This window comes from Zalophus californianus, chromosome 12 (genome assembly GCF_009762305.2).
Source record: "Zalophus californianus isolate mZalCal1 chromosome 12, mZalCal1.pri.v2, whole genome shotgun sequence".
Taxonomy (NCBI): domain Eukaryota; kingdom Metazoa; phylum Chordata; class Mammalia; order Carnivora; family Otariidae; genus Zalophus; species Zalophus californianus.
In genome coordinates, this window is record NC_045606.1 from 51,244,643 (window position 1) to 51,252,077 (window position 7,435).

Here is a 7,435-nt window from a genome sequence, read left to right on the forward strand (position 1 = left end):
TTGTCTGGCACTTTGGTACAGAAAGGATTTTGTCCGATTTCTTACTGGCTTAGGATACTAAAAGGCACAGAAAGTTGGTTGCTCAACGCCCTGGGCTAGGGTGCGGCAGAAGGTAGACAGGGAGGTGGTCTGGGACAGAAGGGCAGACGATGGGTGTGGGCTCAAGTTCTGGACGACAAGGTAGTTAATCCTGGGTGTCTGCTGGGATGGCTGAGGGCAGCCTGAGTGCTCAGGGTGGGTAGATGCTTCTCTGGTGGTCTTCGTCTGCCCAGTCCACCAGCTCACTGCTCTGAAACCATAGCTGGATCTCCCTCTGGGCCCCCTCCACGGAGTCGCTGGCATGGATGATGTTCCTGCTGATGTGGATGCTGAAGTGGCACCCCCTGATGGTGCCAGGGGCAGCCTCAGCTGAGTTGGTGTGTCCTACCATGGCCCTTGAGGAACAGACCACATTGGGGCCTTCCCAGACCATGGCCACCATGGGGCCAGAGATCATGTAGCTGATGAGGGCTAGGTAGAAGGGATTCCTCTGCAGATCATGGTAGTGCTCATCATCCCCCCCAGCTTGAAGCCCCTCCTCTCAAAACACTGGATCACATCCCCAACAAGCCGCTGCTGCACCCCATCTGGCTTCACTGCAACCAGGGTCTGCTCCCAGGTCCAGAAGGACCCTCCCGAGCTGGGGCGTGCGAGCAGACTCAGGCCCGGGGTGCACAGAGAGACTTCTTAACTGAACTTCTGTATTGGTGGCAGTGTAGAAGAGAGTTAATTCCAAGGAGAAGCTGCCTGTTGGTAGAAACAGAAAGGCAGAGGAAGGAGGAACTTCTAAGCCATCATTCTTTGATAACTACTCAACTTTCTCACACTCTGTCCTTTCCTCACTTGCTTCCTGCTGTCCTTAAGCAAACCAAGCCTAATGTACTTCCTGTTCCTTCCTTGCCCAGATGCAAAAGGTTTAATATCAATGCCTCTTCACTCCCATCTCATTCTCAGTGTATCTCTTAAAAGAAAAGGAACTGCTAAAGGCCCCTGAAAGCCTGCATCACAGCCTCAAGCCCAGCCATACTTTGAGTAGTCACCATTCACTGTCAAGGGCACTTTTCAGCCCCAGTATAGGGAAAGAGATGTGAAAGAGGAATCAGCTCTGATAGAAATAGATAGAAATTGGAAATGAAATTCTCTTCACCATGGATGATAGAAGTTAATGTTACTCAAGATGTAGATGGAAAGGGTGGAGGAGATTCGGAAGGAGGGAGATAGTGAAAAAAGAGAAAAAGCAGGAGAAAAATTTTGTGAGTGCACTGCATGTTGAAATAATCTATCAAGTAATAGTTTGCAGATAGAGTTATTTTTCTACTCTAACCTATTGAAGTTTGGGCTCTGAGGGTTTTTTTTTTTCTCTTAGCATAGGCAGCATTCAGTATTCATGAATTTTGCTTTTTCTAAAGGTACCCTATGCTTCCTTTCTATATATAAAGAGGCTTGCCTATAAGTCCTAAAACTGGATAAATCCTTACAGTAATGCGTATATCATTGTGGGGTAAATAGGTGCTAATTTAGAGAGGTGAAATATATATTCTGAAATGTTGGTAATTAGGGAAGGTAAAAGACATCTCCTGCATAATTTTTCTAAATAGCCACTCTCCCTGGCTTTCTTAAATACACCATGATGATATGCAGCAGAAAGTAACAAATCAGAGGGCCAGACCTGTGCCCTCTTTTGTGGAGTCAGTAACTATTTCGACCTCAGCTGGCTCTGACCCCTGCCTCCTTCCCTGTTCATAGTACCCTCTGTGTATGTGTGAGTGGTATTACTTTCTGCTTTGAAGAATTCTGAGATAAAATGGGATGTAAGCTCTCCTCTCCTTCCTTTTCTTCTGATATTATTGTCATTATTCTGAATCTAATGATATGGAGAAAATGTAGTTTTCTGAACAGCGAATGTGAGAATTTCTTTGTAGGGCAAGCTGAGCTCTGCTGAGAAGATATTTTGAAAAGCCTAAGGTAGGGAAGAAGCTAGACTGGGACTGGCATTTAGGGTTGGTGAAGGAACACTTCAAGGAGGGAAAGGAAAAGAAATGGTGCTGAACACCATGTGGGAAGAATGGTTAGAGCTGTGTGACCTTGTGGTTGGCAGCAGGAAGGAAAGACTTGGCAAAGAGAAATGTCTATTTTTTTTAAATGAAATGCCAATGGGCTGTGAGATGTTACCTACCCACTCCAAGCCACAGTCCCATAAAAATTCAAAAATAATATACTAAATATGCTTGCATTTCGGGGAGTAAGTCAGAGGGGGAGATGAACCATGAGAGATGATGGCATTTCTTTTTTTTTTTTTAAAGATTTTTTAATTTTATTTATTTATTCATGAGAGAGAGAGAGAGAGGCAGAGGGAGAAGCAGGCTCCCAAGGAGCAGGGAGCCCGATGCGGGACTCGATCCCAGGACCCTGGGATCATGACCCGAGCCAAAGGCAGACGCTCAACCATCTGAGCCACCCAGGCGCCCAATATGCTTGCATTTCTTATGCAAGACAGTGAAAGGAGTTGTGTTTCAGGTCAAGATTGGCATTGACTGAAACATATCCAAAAAAATGGAAGGAACAGTTGACATCATGGTGTTATTATTCTGAGGCCAAGGTTTTTAATGGATTTCTGGAGGAAATTTCTCTCAGCTCTAGAAGTTTCCTACCATGTACACCCACAGCATAGGCACCAGATTCAGGTAAGAAATGTTCTTAGAAAGAGCCTCAGACAAGTATGAAGACGGTCAGAGGCACAACAAAGGTGCAGGCACCAATGGATATTAACAAGTGTTTAGTCAAGTATATTAATTTCATCAATGTCTGTATAAATCTCCACTGCATGCTATTATACCATATCCAAGCCTTGGGTCTACCTGCAGTTGTATCACCAGTTATATTATTCAATGATATTATTTTAGTCAGGAAAATCAAGAAGGAATGAAATTCTGCATTGTTTAAAATTTGCCAGGAATCCTTAGTCGATGAAACAACCATTCTCAAAGGCCTCTCTTCTCCATTATCCCAGTTTTAACTAAACACAGAAACTATTTTGTTTAAATGGATTGCAGACACAAAGAAAAACTATTTCCAAACCCTCCAGTCAGGTGAAAAAAGTTGCTGGCACTTTGTTCAGGGATCTACAGCAGTGTTCCCAGAGCCAGAAGCTCACACAATGCTTCCTGCCTGCCTTGCTACTAGCAGAAATGGCCGTTGGTTGGAAATAATCATTTTTAATAATGCAGATCATCACAAGAGCTCGTGGGAAATCACTCTAAATATTACCCTTGGACTTTAGTATAGAAATATAGCAAAGGGAAATTGTCCCTATGATGCTCAAGGGTTAGAATAATATGGAAAAACCAACTCAGTTCAAATAATTTATTGTCTCTGCCATGCTTTTTGCATAGCACAGCTTAAGCTGTCATTCACCGAAGGGCTATTTATACAGTCTGAAATTCCAAAGGATTCCTGGATTTGTGTTCTTCTCCTCTCTTTAAATGATGCATAATAAGGTACTCTACAGAGGTCTTTTGTAATGAATGTGGAACTGTTTAGTTTGGGCCCCATCAAAGGGATGGAGGAACAGTAACTGGCTGTTTGAAATTTTATATTATAGAAACTATACTCTGCCACCACTTGAATTTGTTAGCATCTTTAAAATAAACTCTATCCCCAGACAAAACCAAATAAATCTTTGTATTCTTGACATTTCACTACAGAGGCCAATGAGAGGTGTAACTAGAAGTCCCAAGGAATAGAGGAAGTATTTTTCCTGGAGGGGCATTCTGGAGGAGATATGCTGGCTATTGTTGATGGTGTTTTTTTCTAAAGGTGGCCAAGTTTTCCTTGGCTTCTTTGACCTTATTATAATGCTTGCTTTAAGCTGGGCATGGCAGTGTTGAGATTTGCATTGCAGAGTTGTCAAGCCAAATACCTGCTAGACATCTCAAACTGGATGTCCTGCAGGAGCCCCAGCTTAACGAGCCCAAACTCTTGCCTCCAATGCCCCACTGCCCTCAAGTACTTGATATTTCTCCTTCATTCCTCATTCAGCAAGTGGCAAATGATTTACCCAGGCATCCAAAACATAAACATGGGAATATAGTGTGAGGAACAATATGAGGAGAGCAGGAGACACTTGGTGAAGTCTATAGTGTAAGGAACAATATGAGGAGAGTGGGAGACACTTGGTAGACACTGGTGTCTACTATAATAGAACTATCACCAGATAGTTAAAAATATGGCTCTAACAAGATCAGTGGGTTGTATCAATGTCAATATCCTGTTTGTGATTTTATACTGTAGTTTTACAAGGCATTATTATGGAGTGAAACTGGGTAATAGGTATACAGGATCTCTCTCTTTTATTTCTTACAATTTTATATGAATCTATAATTATAATAATAAAAAGTAAAAAATTAGTCTCTTGATTCGGGTATAGAAATGCACATCAACAGTACTCTTTTAAGCATAAATTCTATTTTCACCATATGATAGATGAATGTATAAAAGGTGACAGCTAACTTTATTTTTTTATTTATTTTTTTATTATGTTCTGTTAGCCAACATACAGTACATCATTAGTTTTTGATGTAGTGCTCAATGATTCATTAGTTGCCTATAACACCCAGTGCTCTTTAAAATATTTTTCTTCTGTTACTCTAGTCCTTTGGTTTTTCAGAGTATTGAGGAGTAGGTCAGATAAATCAAACCATAGTCCTAGGCTACTGTTTGATATCCTATACAAAAAAATAGGCACATGGCTGGCTCTTAGTTGACCAAGCATGCTTTCAGTGCTAAGCTTGCGCTCAGTAGGTTTCTTCTTTTAGCATGTAATTCTAGCATTGAGAGACCTTTACCTTCCCCTCCTGAAACGCAATGTGATTTTTCTAATTACGTGTGAGTCACTTTATATCTCAGATTTCTCAAGGAGTACTGGAGAAGATTAAGATGATTCTATTTATGGATTCTGTTTTCTGCTTGATGACCAAGCCTGCAATTGCTTGAATAGTTTCTGTATGTTGGATTATAGTATTATCTCTGAGACCATCTGAGGACCTCAGAATGGCAAGATATAATGAGGAATAGTATGCCTGCTTCTTTCTATGTAATGTTTGGGGATGTGGTTTGTTAGAAATAGATGGAGAAATCAAAATGAAGGTCAATTTTACCAAAATAAACTCTCAGCCTATTAAAGTTGTACCATACTCCAAGAAGTATATCCATAATTCCTCAATCTAATGCTTACTTAAAGAAAATAAGCAAAACATGCAAAACATGCTGCTAATTTTTTTTGCAGCTGATAAATTTACAACTACTTAGAATTAGAATTAAAAAAAAAAAAAAACCAAAACAGTATTTGGGTGAGCTCTTGGTTTGTGAGTGGAATGTCCATATACCACTTGTTTGAGGGGAAACATGGTCCTTTTTGGTGATTTAAACACAAATAAAGATGGGACCCAATAATAGATGAAATATATAAGACAAGAAAATTTTTCTTCCTTCTGTTCTAGTAGACTGTTTAGGATTTGCTTGCATCAAGTGCTTTGATTTTCCCCTCTCTTCATTTTACACGAGAGGATATATTTATTCCCTGGAAAGTTTAATCTGTAATCAATTATATTTAACAAGTTAACTCAATTTTAAATGATATGATATAAATGAAGATTAAAGCTAATTTAAGGCAGCATTTTTTTACTACTGTTTAAATTAGCATTGGAAGAATCAGAAGGAACTATGTTTTTGATTAAGGTTTGGTTTAGGCTAAAGAGTTTCAATAAGATAATTTTCATAAAACTCTGAATTGGAGCCAATACCTGCTAAAAGATAACAGGATATATTAAAGCCATATTAGATGTTTAAAAATAAAGTTTCTGAAAACCTTTAATCAGGAAACAAACTGTGTTTGTGTGTGTTGTAAAACCTACCCCCATCTTCCACGGTTCCATGTGCTTATACCCTTCTCTTACCTTACTCCCATTACTTGGACTCATGCCACCATCCACTACGGCCAACACTTCTGGTTTACTGACCAGCATCCCCTATGTACAGTTTGCATTCTGCCTTAAAATTCCTGATTCATTTCTTCACACTAAAATCAAAATGATCTAAAATAGCACTCTGATCATGGCCAGTTCTCTAACACCCTCTTGTACTTTTCCATTGACCTTAAGATAGAGTCCAAGTTCGGGCGCCTGGGTCGCTCAGTTGGTTAAGCGTCTGCCTTTGGTTCAGGTCATGATCCCGGAGTCGCAGGATTGAGTCCCGCCTCGGGCTCCCTGCTCGGCGGGGAGTCTGCTTCTCCCTCTGACCCTCCTCCCTCTCGTGCTCTCTGTCTCTCATTCTCTCTCTTGCAAACAAACAAAATCTTTTAAAAAAATAAAAATTAAAAAAAGATGGTGTCCAAGTTCTTTTCCTTGGTATAGCAATAGGGTCTGTCCCAGCTCAACTAATGTGATCCCTCACTACCCTTTTCTGGGTACCTCTTCCACTTACTCACTTTATGCTCTATGAATGTGTGGAGCTTTCTCTTATCTCTTCGTCTTTGCAGTGTTTTTAAACTCTTCCTGAAATATCTTCCCATCTTCCCCCTCTGACTTGCATACCTGTCATCTGACTAAGTTCTAAAAATGGCTCCAGTCATGTCTTGGAAATGAAGAATCTCCTGGGTTACAGATGATAGCTTATTTGTCTGTCCTCCCACTAAGTATGAAAGTCACTTAGATCAAGGAGTGGGTCCTTGCTCACCATTGTATCTCCCTATTTTATGAGATTTAAAGATTCTTTTGATGGCAAGACACAACAGAGAGACACTCAAATGAATGAAAGGTAGATCTTTGTTGTTTATAGCTCCAAAAGAGATTAAACTGACAAGCAGCGTCACACAGGAGGTTGTACCCTGGGACAGGTGAGCAGCAAGCTAGAGCTGTTGGGAGCAGCTTATGTATGGCAAGTAGGATGAAATTAGCTGGATTTCCCAGTCTCCTGTAGATTGGCTAATTTGCCCCAAGTTGTCTGGTATCCAGCTCCTGAGTGATTAGGAAAGTGCATAGTGATCTCTGAGTGTAACCCAGTGAGGAAAGTGGTCAGGGTGTGGACATAAATTAGCTGCCCTGGAAGGGAGTCTGACTGGTGTCTAGCCAGTGTCAAAACTGCACCAGCACAACATTTCAAACAAATGCATTCCTGAATGAATGAGTGACAAACTAACAAAATATATCATGCTATAGTTTAGTATTTAAATTAGGTGTTTAAAATAAATATTTAATTGACACCACGAGTAAAAAAAAAATGGATATACATATGCATGAGTGTATGCTACCATTTGACCCTATAATAATTATGCTTTTCTCAAATGTCTAGTTATTTAGAATGGACTTACAAAGGGCCCAGTGTCATCTTCCAGTCACTA

At 40.4% G+C, this 7,435-nt stretch overlaps 1 pseudogene; it reads right to left on the reverse strand.

The window, feature by feature from the left end:
• Window positions 1–229: 229 nt before the first annotated feature.
• On the reverse strand, window positions 230–6,062 carry LOC113911088 (annotated as a pseudogene).
• Between the last annotated feature and the right edge of the window lie 1,373 nt (window positions 6,063–7,435).